Source organism: Panthera leo, chromosome D4 (genome assembly GCF_018350215.1).
Source record: "Panthera leo isolate Ple1 chromosome D4, P.leo_Ple1_pat1.1, whole genome shotgun sequence".
Classification (NCBI taxonomy): domain Eukaryota; kingdom Metazoa; phylum Chordata; class Mammalia; order Carnivora; family Felidae; genus Panthera; species Panthera leo.
Window position 1 is genome coordinate 19,638,894 of NC_056691.1, and position 14,940 is coordinate 19,653,833.

The following is a 14,940-nucleotide window of genomic DNA, read 5'->3' on the forward strand; positions in this document are numbered from 1 at the left end:
GATTTTTATGGAAAATGAGTTTCTTTTGAGCTTTTTTCCTGAGTCCTTCCCAAAGGCATCAGGCTTTCCACACTTTCCCCTGAGCATCTGAAGAAACTCACGGGGGGTTGTGAGCACACGCAGACAAGCACACACGTGTGTAAACCTAACGTTATCACAAGTTCTGTCTTTGGGCCAGCAGTCTAAGTATAAAAAGGAGTTGGAATCCAAAACCTTTGCCTAGCCAGTTTTCTAGATGACAGAGGTCCTGAAAAACGGACTCACAGAAGTTGAGAGTAGTTGTGGTATGCCAACAGACGGTGCTTCCGGCCTTTCAGCACACAAAGAGAAGATGTTTATTTGCTTGCTTTCTTAGACACACATGACCTAAGAAAGCATTCCTCACATACCTCATGTTGACCTTTTTTTATATGTACAAAAGCAAATCTCTACTGGAGTCAGTTATCTCAATGCCAAATGAATTTCCCTCGACATGTATTTGATAGAGTCCTGTTAATTTCGGATTTCAAGGCAACTTACACACTCAAGCAATAGAAACTGCTTTCAATCTCCACAATAGAGTCTGCACAAAGTAAAACAAAAAATTTTTGCTTCTCCACTCGTTTGAGAATATTTGCCGTTTATAGTTGACATATGGCTGTTCAGTCCTTGCAGCTGGCATAGCCCTTGCTCAGTCGGAGAACCCTTCGCGGTAAAGCAGGTGTTGGGACGCTCTGGTGACTTAGGAGGCTCACCACAGTAAATCGATCACTTCAAGAGATACACGCTTCCGTTTTACCCTTTTTCTGTCAGTGCTATTTCTCACCACAGCAGAAAGAATATATTCAAGGTAGGAAACCACTGTGGAATGGAAACGGCCTCAAACGCCAGCAAAGGCCTCAAGTCAGACATGTTGTAATAATAAATAGTACAGTCCTTGATGGGGACCAGCAGGGCAACAAGCAGCACAAGACGGAACTGCTGTGAGAATCAACTTTTCAACACTCCATCCTCTTGTCTTCACCATCCTACCCATTACCTTCTTATTCTTAGCTCCTTTCAGAATTCCATTCCCTCTTGGTTTGCCTCTCTTCGTTTTTTTCCTGCCATTGTCCTCTGCAAAGTTGAACCACACAAGAAACACTTAAAACTCACAAGTCAATTGCTTTCATTTCCACGAGAACGTGAATGTTTCCCATTGGGCTTCTAGCATTTACGTCACCCACACCTGAGTCAATGATTGACTGGAAGGACTAAGGTCACCAAATGCTACGTATCTTGCTTTATAGGACTGAGTTTTATTCTGAAAACAAAGAATTAGAAACACGGAAATATATTTTGTGATTTTTTTTTTAAGACTCTTGGACTTTTGAGTGACAGAGGACAATGATCTGGCAAAAGGCCCAGAAGTAGAAGAACAATTCCTAAAAAATGAAGATGGAAAATTCTTTTTTTTTTTAATTTTTTTTTACATTTATTTATTTTTGAGAGACAGAGAGTGACAGAGAACAAGTGGGGGAGAGGCAGAGATAGAAGGAGACACAGAATCCAAAGTAGGCTCCAGGCTCCGAGCTGTCAGCACAGAGCCCGATGCGGGGCTCAAACTCACAAACCGTGAGACATGACCTGAGCCGAAGTCGGACGCTTAACCGACTGAGCCACCCAGGCGCCCCTAAGATGGAAAATTCTTAATCCATGTAACCCCAACAGAAGGTACGGAAATAATTTATTTTGTTTCTATAACTTTTCAAAAGCTAGGAGATCTGAAACAAAAGAGAGAAGAGGTAGATTTTAGGTGGAATTAATTTTTATTATTTCCCTACTATAATATTAAAACATCCCTAATCTATAAAGCACATTCCAATACTGTTAGTTTGAATATCTGACTATCTTAATGGCAACCTCATATAAAATGCATGGTGACTTCATTTGCATTAGAAGCTCTTAAATTCAATGCAAGTCAACTTAATTGAGCTCTAAATATGCCCTACAAGTCTAAACCACAAAATTTATGGTTTGCCTTCTCATGGAGAAATATGCTTTGATACCCAATTTTTTAAATTAGTTGTCAGAAAATCTATCTAACAGCTGATATATAAGTAGACTATATCAGATATTCCAGATTTGTCTTCGCTATAAGCAAAACTAAGCAAATAACAAAGGAATATCAACACACTTGATTTATGTATGTATTGACCTAATGAGGAAAAGTCCAGATAAATTTATAATTTATTAGAAAGTATTCACTTTTATAGTATCATTTGAAATATTTTCAACGGGAAAAAATATTTCAAGACTAGCTGTAAAGTATCATTTTGCAACGATTTATGTCAAATTCAAGGTAGTTCATAAAATCATACTTTAAGCTAGTGAGGTCTGAAAACAAAGACTAGGGGAAAATCCTTAGGAAGTGAGGAAATATTTTAACTTTCCCTAGCGAAGTCCTGTTACTTCAAATACGCGAAGTTTGTTGTGGACAAGGCATATCTGTAGTTATTTCTGGATGCCAGAAACACATTAATACTCTCTAATGACTTAATCAGCCTTATTACTCCGCTTGCTTTCTCTTTATGATGAGATGTCTATGAATCTGTTACTATCCCTTCAGAATTGTGTGGGACATTTCATCCACCCTTCCTAATGGGCTATCACTTCAGATTCACCTATTTGGTGATGTGCAACCGTACTGATTTCACTGTGAGAAGCTTCTGCTTCCAGACCCGCTTACGACACATCTCAATCACTAACAACATTCCAAACCCAAAGTCCCCTTCCTCCCTGCCCTCAACATGGACCACAATTTTCTACTTTCATCTGGACTGAACTACTTCTTTGCTTTCCTATGTTTCAGCTTACTTTTACCCCCTGCCCCTTTCCAAATCATCAACTTCCCTCCTGCAGGACTTTTTTAAAACTCTGACCTGAAAAACCCCAAGTAGTCCCATGGTATATCTTTATCAGCAGCTTCTTGGGGCTGGGTCTAAATACGGACCATATATGACTAACGCTGGGTTCAGCTGAAAGATCTCCTCTTTTAGGGTAGGTATTCTAACATGTGAATATTTTTATTAAGAACAAGTGCCACCTGGTTTGATAGGTCCCCACCAGTCCAAAAAAAAACCTCATGTTAGACTTCAAATAATGAGAAACAATCTTCTACTAAATTAAGTAACTGATATGAGGCATGTTTGCCACAGCAGCTCATAGGACTCTATTACAATGCTCTAAAATTAAAGTCAATGGATACATAGTGCTTTGCCATGTGACAAATTTAAGTACCCTACACTTGCAAACTCATGACTTAATCCTCACAGCAAAGGTAGTACAGATGAGAAAGTACTATTAGCACCCCATTCACAGCTGAAATACACGTAGGACGTGAGATCGAGAAGACGTGTAGCCTCTCCAAGACGGTCCAGCTATTCAGTGGCAGATCCAGATGCAAACTCTGGTTCTCAGGCTCCACAGGCCACGCTCTTAACCACTGTGTTATTCTTCTTCTCCTCACTTTCATCATTCAAAGCAATATTAATGTGACCAGGGAGAGCACAACTGAGGTGGGAAATGAAGGTGGGGGAAGGTTCAGAGTCTAAAGTTAAAGTCGGAGAGTAGAAGCTTAACGGTATCATTGACACAACCTTCTGTATGAAGACTGAAACTTGTCAAGCCATACAGAATCTTCATTTCTTTTTCTTTTTAATTTTTTAAGTTTATTTATTTATTTTGAGAGAGACAGAGAGCAAGCAGGGGAGGGGCAGAGAGAGAGAAAGGGAGAGAGAGATCCCAAGCATTCATTGCACTGTCAGCGCACAACCCCATGCGGGGCTCTAACTCATGAACCAAGAGATCATGACCCAAGCTGAAACCAAGAGTCGGTTGCTTAACCGACTGAGTCATCAGGTGCCCCCGGAATCGTCATTTCTTGATTTTCATTAGAGACCTTGGTTTCATAAGATGACAAGAATTTGTCTTCATTTGTAAAATATGTGGTTTGATAAATTTAATTCCTTAGGAGTAAAAAACTAAGGAATCTATGTGAGTACTCTTTGCAGACAGAAGGTAGACTAAAGAATTCCTTATTTATAAAGGAAGCATCACCCTATCTAAACATTTCCCTGTTCACAGGCACACAGTCACAATGCCACATAAAACGGCACCCTTTGGAGGAGTGCAGTAAGGACCCAGGCAGGGTCAGGACACAAGAGCTCTTCAACACGTACCAAAAAATACTCCGCTGTTCCCAGAACCAATTCCCACCAACTTTTCTTGAATTAACCAGAACTTATGTTGGTTTGGGGCTTTATTTTATTCTATTTTTTTGATAATGGAAAAACGTACTGGTTTTCACTGCAAACATGACAACAGGCACAAATATTGTCCCTGAAATCCTTTGTACCCATAGACAGCAGTCAAAAAAAATAAATCAGGGACACCTGAGTGGCTCAGTAGGTTAAGTGTCTGACTCTGTCTGGCTCAGGTCATGATCTCACAGTTTGTGGGTTCAAACCCCATGTCAGGCTCTGTGCTGACAGCTCAGAGCCTAGAGCCTGCTTCAGAGCCTGCTCTCTCTGGCCCCTCCCCACTCATGCCCTGTCTTTGTATCTCTCTCTCTCTTTCTCTCTCTCTGTCTCCCTCCCTCTTTGAAAAATAAACATTAAAATTTCTTTTTAAAAAATCAAAATTTTAAGGAGTGCCTAGCTGGCTCAGTTGGTAGCCCATGCGACTCTTGATCTCAGAGTCATGGGTTCAAGCCCCACGTTGGGTGTAGAGATCACTTAACAAATAAAAATAATAAAATAACAGATTTTAAAAAATTTTTTTTCAATGTTTTACTTATTTTTGAGACAGAGCATAAGCAGGGGAGGGACAGTGAGAGAGAGAGCGAGACACAGAATCCGAAGCAGGCTCCAGGCTCTGAGCTGTCAGCACAGAGCCCAATGTGGGGCTCGAACTCACAAACCGTGAGATCATGACCTAAGTGGAAGTCAGACGCTCAACCGACTGAGCCACCCAGGCACCCCTAAAATAACAGATTTTAAGATGCCTTTCCTTTGCATAAAACTTAATTTTGTAACCCTTTATTTCACAAAAAGAATCCAGTCTGAAGGATATGCTTTGTTCTGATCTCATTAAATGTGTTCTTTTTACAATTATTGTTCTTTCCTTCCACCGACATAAGTCAGACACACATCCAACAATGACACCAGCTAACTTTTAGTGAGTATTTATTTACTACCACTGGGCTCCATACAAAATATTTAACACATATTCTCTCATTTACTCTTGACAACAATCACCGTGATTATCCCCCATTTCACAGAGGAGCCAAGTGAGAGCTTTGGAAAGATAAAGTGACTTTTGCCCTTTATCATGCAGACAACAAGTACCCGGAGTCAGGATTCGAGTCCTGGCCAGGTGATGCTGGTGCCCACACCTGTAGCCACCGGGCTCCGTCCATCCTAACAGATGGTCTGTGAGCTTTCATGCCACCAGCTAAGAGTCACATGGAGGGAACCCGTCTGGGTTCCCCCACCAGGGCCCTGGATTCCCCCACCAGGGCCCCGGATTTTGCAGTTACTCTCTTCCTTAAAACGCCACCTGAAAGGGTGCAGGCTCCCCTCCCACTTTCAGCTGAGATGCCCACTTCCGCCTCTCTCATCTCCAGAGACACCTGGGGGCTCCTCCAGCTCGTTTCCTCCTGCACTGATCTCTCTGTCTCTGGGCCACCCCTTGCCTTCGCACCCCCTCCTCGTGCTCGGTCCCCACCAGGCCTGGCTGGCCTCCTCTCACCAGGTAACAGACTTCCCCCCACCCACCCCCCACCCCCCGCCTCGTGGACAAGAGCCGCGCCAGCCTGGTTTCCCGTGTGAAGGTCTCAGGCAGGAGACAGCTCTGCCGAAGCAACAGATGCACGAGCTGAGAAGGGTGCAAGGCAGGCTGCGGCCGGCCCACGTCCTCACCCGGGCCCCAGATTCCCGCCGCAGGCGCGCCACGCCATTTGTGCCGGGCGCCCTGCGCGCAGGGGCGGTCCCCGGGCGTCCCCCGGGCGTCCCCGCATCTCCTCCCCAAGGGCCGAGCTCTCAAAAGGGGAGTTGAAAGAGGCTCCGGTCAAACTGTCCCTGTACTACGAGTCAATATGGTCAGTGACTTCCTTAGGAAGAGGATGCGCCACAGCAGGGACTTGTGCCCAGGAAGCAGCTGAGGGGAAGACGTGCACCATTTCCTTAACTGAAGGCATTCACCACGGCCTACAGGATCCAAAGGTCCATCTCTCTGCGTCTCCCTCTCTCGCTCATATACACGGACACTGGACACACACACGCACACGCACGCACGCGCGCGCACACAGCCAGCAGCCGGAACACCCAGCCCTCCCCCCAAGGCCCGGGTAAGTAGAGCTAGTGGCCACTTACTAAGCAGGAAGGGCAGGGTCAAGCCACTCGGCTTCCTGTTGAAGGCCGCCTCAGGCGTTCCCACTAACTGATAACGAGAACACACTCCCAGTTCCCTCGCAGGACCAGCCGCCAAGTGAAGAAAAACGGCACCGGCGTGGCTCAAGCTGCCTTTTTTGCGGCGTTTTTAAAATGATTTACACCATATCTGCTTTCAAAACGGATTTGAAGTGAAGATCTGGTTTCTATGAAATGCCCCCAACGCCAACTGCATAAACCAGTGCCTGACACCGAGTATCACTTGGTGATTCTCAGCAAACCTATACTCTGGTTCCTAGCCAAGAAAAAAGTGGCAACAGTATCCCTGTTCTCCTCATTCCCTTTACTTTCCACATCTGGGCTGTCACTGTAACCAGTTCCCTGTCACAAGTGCCTGGAGCACTGGATTTGAACCTAGTCATCACACACACACACACACACACACACACACACACACACACCTTTATGGAAATGTCTTCAGATTCTCTGATTATATAGTTACTTAGAAATCACCCTCCGCTACATCAACATATACAAACAAAAAGAAAACACCACATAAAGTCTTAAGGTTCGTTGAACCACTCTCAAATAAAAGTGTCAGTATTACTTTGTACTGTAAGAAATCAAAAACCTAAGTGCTTACTAACTGTATTTAAGAACCACTGCAGTAAGGCTTGAAGAGAAAGATGAATTTGCAATGGAGAGCCATCGATCTGCACCACGGGTAGGATAACTGCAGAAGTTTAGAATTATCCTTCTCCTAAAACGCAAACAGAATCAGCAAGCAAATAATTTTGGCTTACAGATTCAATTCCAATCATCTAACAAAAGAATTTACTCCAACTGGGAAGTTATGACCAGCATGGGGTCATCAATAGAGAGCAAATTCTTCTGATTTCGATACCTCCCCTCTCTTCTGCTAAGCAACCTCTTTAGGCTTGGCAGACAAAGCCTTCTGCATTTTTCTAAACACAAACTCAGTATTTCAACAGCTGATAGAGAAATTCATTCACCCAGAAGAGTCTGCTGTCACAGAAAATGTTCTCCAATAGTAGAAAGATTACATAATGCCAATCTGCACAAGAACGAAGGAATCAGGCTTCTGAAGACAAAATCAGTGTACAGACCTCATTTTCTTGCCAGGTGACTGAACAAAAGAAAGACGTGAGCAAAACTTTGGGGAGCTATTTATTTCAACAAGTATTTTTTGTCTATTCTGGGCCTAGTGTATGCTAAGAGCTGAGGATACACAGATGAAAAGGAATAACAAAGAAACAATTTATTATTATTGAAGCTCCAAGCCAACTCTAAAATCAAATTGCATATGCTACCCTACCAAAAATCACCAAATATGGAAAATCTGAAGTCAATATGAATAATGAAAGAACAAGGTCCCGTGAGTGAGTTCGTTCCCTACTTGGAAAACAAAATGATGTTATTAAGGCCCTAGTAGGACGTAACACTTAATAAATGAGTATCTAGTCTTCCTGAAGCCAAAACAGATTGATCCCTCATCAGTTTTAGATTATAACTTGAGTAAATTAATATGCTTAGAAAGTACTCACTGCACACATTAACAAATAAATTTGCTCTTACAAGTAGAAGACACTTTTATTTGAGAAAAACATCTAACAAAGGTTCAAATATTAGAAAACAGAAACTATTAGTAACCAAAATCTGATATACCACCTTAAATTACAATTGAGAGCAGTCAAAAGGGAGTGGCATTAACAATTCATTTGTTTTCCTGGACTGAACACTATGGGATCATCCACAGGGAAAAATCTAATGTAGAGCGATAAAAAATAGGCCCACATATTTATGGCAGTGGAATTCACAGAAACGCATCAGTCCACGGATAAATCTAACGATCCAACAGTTCGGACACAGAAAGCAAAGCAGTTTTAAGGTTTCTATACACAGATCATTAGAAAAGATTGTGCAGCAGATGCTATATCACATTTACGTCTCAAGAAAGACCATGTGGCTCAAAGATAAGGGAAGGTTTTTGTGCCAATTCAAGTGAAGGTGGTTGCCACTAGAATAACCGTAACTGTAATAAAAGAAGCCTGTTTGATGATACATGTAGAAGACAAAGAGTAAGCGAAAATGAATACATAATTACAATGTGTCACCTCGCTGACATGGATTACACCAACAAGCATAATAATTTGCTAAGGTTACAGACGGATAATTAGCCTTCCAGTGTGGGACTGATAATACATAGTCCCATTAGCACTCACTTAAGATTATTTTAGACAATAACTATGAATGCTTGCTCAGAAAGAGTCATAAACAGGAAACTAGCTTATTCTTAACTATTCATCTTTTAATTTGGTAGAATTTACTAAAATAACCTTCCCTCTTAAAAGGCACATCCTAAAACCCTACAAAGAGAAAACGTTTAAGAGCATGTAATCCCCAGTGAGATTCAAAATATCTAACAACCAAACAGTATACACCTAACAACTGGATCAGATACACCAACCAATCAGAACAGACATAGTAACCAATCAGAACAAATGTACCAACCGGTCAAAACTGCTACACCAACCAATCAGAATAAACACAGGGTTAAAAACAAAAAAACAAATAATGCCCCCCTAACGTTGTGATTAACTGAGTAGCAATCATCTAATTCTGTCAGAATACAGTAAAGAAATAAAGAGACTAAACAAAGACATTTATTTCTCTACAATTACTTCTATAGAATAAGGCACTAAGGGTCTTGAGTTTGGGCAAGAAACAAATATTCCCACACAGTGGGTTATTAGAATGCACTCAGTAAGCAGAACAGCTATCGATAATCGTGAGGCAGTATAAGCCAGTGAAATTATAAAAAGTGTTATTTTGAATTGTCATGCCCCTTTGTACTTTGTTTTGTTTTCAAGAAGCCATGTATTGAGTTGAAAGGCCCAAGTTTTCCTCTAGTCCCGGCTCCTATTACCTGGAAACTGAGAGGGGAAGAAAGAGAAACATTCGCTAAGATGCGCTCATGTGCTTGTCTTCACCATTTTCTCTACTCTTCAGGACAACCCATAGACTGTCCCGTCCCACAAGATCCTTAGATTAAAAATAAAGAAGCTGGGCTGTGAGGCCTAAAAACCTCACCGGTGCTATACTTGTGAGTTGTAGGCCGAACTTGGAGGACTCTATGCCACCAGGTCACATAACCTCTCCGGGCCACTCACGACGGGGACTGTGTGTGTTTACTCCCATCACAATCTTTTCTGTTTCAAATGAAATCACACAAGTGGAAGGGCATCACAACGTAGAAGGGTTGTATATGTAGTCAGAAGACAAGGATTCGTCAATATGGGACAACTTGATACTATTTTTCAGGGATTTTCACTTTTTTCTTTGAATTCTTTTTACTTGAGCAGTCAAGTCTTCCACACAAGACTATTCAGTAGGTGATGAGAAATGAATCCAAGGAAAACATGTTTCCTCCCCCCCAAATGACAGTCCAATTGAGAAACAACTTTATCACTTATTCCTTGCTCTAAGCCACCCCACAGAAAGGACCTACAGAAAGAGATTGCACCGTTTGGGAAAGCCAGGGAAGGACCAAAGTGGACAGGATTATGAAACGAATATTTAAAACGTTTGTGGACCCAAAGAGAAGAACCCGACAGAGGAACACAAGAAAGACATACCAAAAAAAAAAAAAAAAAAAAAAAAAAAATCAAGAATCTTGATTTAGTTGCTGCTTTTACTGGAAGACAGAGGTATCTTCCGTAACTTTAGGACCCAATTGAACACCAAACCAGACATTGGGTACGGAGGCAAACAATGGCTGTGATGTCCCTGATCTCCTTATAGTCCTTTCGACACAGACCTACTTCTCAAGGATGAGCTAGGATACTATACTTTCTCTGTGATATTCCGTAATTGTGCCAGCATACAATCGTGCCTTTAGATAAATTCCAGTATCTACAAGATCATACCTTTTCAACGAGGAATCTGTACTCCTAACTTGTACAATCTGGCAACAAGAGGAAATATATGAAATCAAGACTGAGTTGGGGGGGGGGGGAGGGGTGATCAGATATCCAAGTATCACTGGACAGCCCTGAACACTTACAGATGGATTCCTATCATTTTCATATTGACTATCTTTCATCCCCACCTAAACGATTAATTGAGGGCCAAGACAAAGTCTCACATTTCCTTTCAATGTGAGAAAGGACACCGCGAACCACAGCTTCTCCCCAGGCTTGAGCTCTGACTGTCCACCATGGCAGCTGGTTTCATAATGCACATTTATCGACTGCCTTCCCTGACCTGTCTCACGTCTCTACTCCCCCATCAATGCTTCCTGCACAGACCTAATAAACAGACATGTGACAAATATAAAACATCCCAGGCATTCAGACATTCCAACTAATGCAGAGATCAGAGCCGTTCAGGAAGAGGTAGCTTTGCACAGGCAGAGATGTTGGGGCAGGGGGGCTGGGCGGGGAAGCAGCTGGCAGGTAGAGGGGATAAAGGTTGGGGGGAGGGGTGGAAGGGAGGACAGCAATGAAGATGTGAAGATGGAAAAAGGAAGGAAAAGGCTTAATGCCCAAGAACTGGGTTTAGCCAGGATGTCATATGCTTGAAGGTGAGCAGTAAGAAATAAGGCTAGAAAGGAAGGGTGGGATCAGATGACCTTGACTGACAGATGAAGGTATCTGGCCCTTATTTTACAACTAATGGAAGAAATTAATGATCTGAACAGACGACAGTCATAATCAATACAGTGTAAGAAAAGTCACCTGAGAGCAATGTGAAAGGTGTAAGGAGCATGGGGTGTTCGTGTCCCCACTATCCCCCATTGTCCATCACTCCTGTGAGCTCAGCATGTTGGGGAAGTGGGGGTTTGCGGTCCTGTCTGGAGGAAGAGGCCTATGACCAGCTGAAGGATAAATAACAGAGCACTCTACGCAGACAGAATAACATCTGGCTCCCGGCAACGACCAAGACGTATTATAGAAGAAAAATGCTAATGCCGTCACTGTGCATTTATTTGGATAGTGACTTGGTGCTTTCAAGGAACTCACCTGAACACCATCCCGGCTCCTCTCGCACCCAGGGCAGCCTCTGGTGCCAGGCCAGGCTGCAGTGTGAATACCCAGGCCCAGAGCACTACACATGAACCAGATTGAGAGCTTTAGAATCTGATGATGGGGTCTGAGTCAGGGGTCCCGGGACCACTCCTAGGTTCAATGGTTCACCTGGTAGCCTCCTAGGACTCGGCATACAGTTGTCCTCAGGCTGTGATTATTACAACAAAGCAAAATCTGCAACGGGAAGAGGCTGATGGGGCGAGTCTGGAAGAAGCCAGCCATAGGCTTCGGAGGGACCTTTCCCGGTAGAGTCCCACAGGATGCACTTAATTCTCCTGGCAACAAGCTGTGACAACACATGTGAAATGCTGTCTTCCAAGGAAGCCACCTGAGTCTCCAAGTCCGGGATTTTTATCGGGGGTCAGTCAAGTAGGCAGTCTGCCTAGCACCTGCCGAAATTCCAGACTCCCAAAAGGAAAGCAGGTTTAGGTGCCATGAGGCACTCTCATCAGTTCTGACAGTGGTAGGAACTCTCTAGAAACCCAAGTTCCCAGCCACCCACCAATGGCAAATCCTGCAAGCCGACCTTTCTAAGAAGAGCGGTCGGACCTGCTGTGTTAACTCCTCCCTGCTCAGGGTTGCAACACATTCTAATTCTAATCAGACTACTGACTTAAAGCCCTATTTAACCAGACGCAAACTGCCATAAAGAGGTATTCTAGGGAGGTTGGTCAAGTTAAATACAAGGATGTAGGTACATATCCCAGTTCTATTGGGAAAAATGTGCTCTAACCTGTTGGCTAACTTCAGAAAGCAGGAAGACATAAAACAAATCCATCATATATGTATAATAAGAAATGGAATTACACATTTCCATCTGGCTGCAATTATGTCAATAAAAAAAGAAATATATAGCTCCTGTCCCACAAGATCCCAATTCATTAGGACTGTCTTTTACACTGAGATATGGAACCAACCAGGAAAAAAAAAACAAAATTGCCTGTTTCCCCTTCCTCCTCCTCCTCCTCCTCCTCCTCCCCAACTTTCCCCTCAAACACACAAAAAAGTTGGCTTTTAAACACACACCAAAAAAAATCAGAAAAGAAAAAACAAACCCTACCACACAATAAGGAATAAACCTACTAGTGCTCCCCCGCCTTATCTGCATGTATCTAATTAGTACGGCCTTTTGAAAAAAAAAAAAAAAAAAAAAAGCCTTTTGTAAGCTTACTGCAAAGTTATGAAGGACGTAGTGGTGGCTACCTACGTGTGGGAATGGGAAACTATTAAAAGTAACAAAGTCAGCTTGGAGACTTCCCTTCTAACTCAGGAGAAGATTTTGCAACCTAATGCACAATTTTCTTAAGGTCAGAGATACCGCCTTGGCTGCATGGGGTAAAGACGACACCAGGTGACTGGCTGCATTTCTTGGCCTAGGAGCAAATTTCAGTTCTTTGCTACTGAGGTGCGGCCCTGCGTGCGAGGATGTTACTCCTCGTGAAAATGTGACAGGGGCCGAGCGTTCTCTGCAACCTAGACTGTCTGGCTTTGCCAAAGCACTCAGCCAGTGCAGACTGCCCCTGCTAAGCAGTAAGGAGATTTTACACACAGAGGCTGGCCAGACTGCATTGTGTACCTAAAAAGCACTGGTACACAAAGTTTTTATGGTTTCAAGATAAGTGAAGTTTTCTTCTAACTTATTCATCATCCAGGGACTATGAGGAAAGGAACAATCAGAGGGGGAAACACTTGCCAATATAAAAAGACCCAGTGTGAACACTTGTCCCTTAACTCATTTTCAGCTGGAAAAGAACACTTGGGAGCATGGTCAAGAGCGATCCAGAAGATGGTTTTCTTTTGTAAACAAAGAATACTTACGAAAATGGAAACCTTTAGACCAAAATGTTTTATTTTTAATACAAGAAATATAATTGTGTCAATACAGATTCTGATGCTGATAAATTTATTCACTGCACTCCCTTGTTCAAGCAAGCCACGCACTGGAAAACAGAGAAGACGGGGGCGGGGGGGGAATCAAACAGCCTCTGCCCCATCTGATTTACCATGAGTTCTAAAAATTTATATGCAAGAACACACAATGAGGGTCGGGAAAAGCACTCATGTATTATTAATTTCAATTTCAACAGATATGAACTACACTTCATTTGCTTCAAGTAAATGTCAGCACAACCACATTTTTTCCTGAAAACGAATCTTGACCACTGAGATTACATAAGGCACACACTTGCGATGAGGGCAGCTCCTGAAACAGCACTTTGGTAAATCAGGGATACTTCCACATGCAATCATTACCTGGCGAAATTCCACACAACTGGGAACGTGGCCATGACTTATCCATACGCAGCCAGTGCATTTTTGAAAACTCAGTTTGGCTTCCAAGGCTGAAGTTTCCAGAAAGGCATATAATATCGTGTTACCTGTAACACGATTTAGGATTTAGGATTTAGGACACTGTGCCCTGTTACGAATCCAGATAGAGAACCATTTTTAAAACACTGGTGTAAAGGCCAAAAATTGTTTTAGAATAATTCCCATGGGTGACAGAAGGAAACAAAAATGACCTGGGGCGTTTCGACAAGCTATAATAACTGGGGCTAGAATAGAAGTCATTGTGGTATGTTACCAAATTAATGAGGAAACTAACTTACTCCCGACAGGCTCTTACAAGCAGTGTCAAGCCCACCTTTCCAATAAGGTCAGGCTCAAAACAATGACGCTGAAGTGTTTGAGACGCCTGAGGACCCAGCACACATACACAAGGACTGGGAGAATGCGCTGCCCTCTAAAGCTGACATGCCCCAATCTTCACAAAGCCACCTCTGTGGTTACAAGTTCTAGAAAAAAGAAGTATCCTGGGCTGACCACTGTCCTGAACTCAATACGCACCCACTGTGAAGAAGGGCCTTCTACCCACGGATGACAGCCCCGTGGGCATAAGCTAGAGTCAACCAAGCATCAGGGACAAGGGAGAACAAGATCCCGTCTCAATCCTTTGCCCAAGAAACAGAATTATTTACTAACTGCCATCCCATCATGATCCCCACCATCCAACTGGAAGAGCAGAGTTTATTTACATTAAATAATCAGGTAGATTTAAAAAAAAAAAAAAAAAAACCTCCACTGAACTATTGAATTTCCTAAACAAAAAAATGTAATGTCATTGTGAAAAATGTGAGCACAATGTTAAACTCTGTAAAATAAAGTTTACAGAATTCTAAGTTGGCTTTCTCTCTCAAAGAAACACTTGCCTTACAGAGAGGAAAAGGAGAGACTAAGCCAATTTGGCTGGGAAGCGAATAGGTAGCAAATAAAATTCACTTCTCCAAAAATATTTTTCCTTCTACATGGAAATTTGAACTCACACAGGACAAGCAATCAAAAAATGCTCCTTCCTTCCTTAATGACAAGGGACATTACAATATGGTTGCAACCCAAACTTCAGGATGTAATAAGGAGTGATT

The 14,940-nt window shown here is 42.7% G+C and overlaps 1 protein-coding gene across 5 annotated transcripts in view; it reads right to left on the minus strand.

Moving 5' to 3' along the window:
- GNAQ (G protein subunit alpha q) overlaps positions 1 to 14,940 on the minus strand; it is a 349,957-nt gene that overhangs the window by 276,322 nt on the left and 58,695 nt on the right. The window contains exon 1 of one of the 5 annotated variants that reach the window (XM_042911856.1): positions 1,019 to 1,443. The exons of the other annotated variants lie outside the window; for them this stretch is intronic. The gene's annotated coding sequence lies outside the window, so the exon portion shown is untranslated. Of the gene's footprint in view, positions 1 to 1,018; positions 1,444 to 14,940 lie in introns of those variants that run through there. 5 annotated transcript variants of the gene reach the window in all.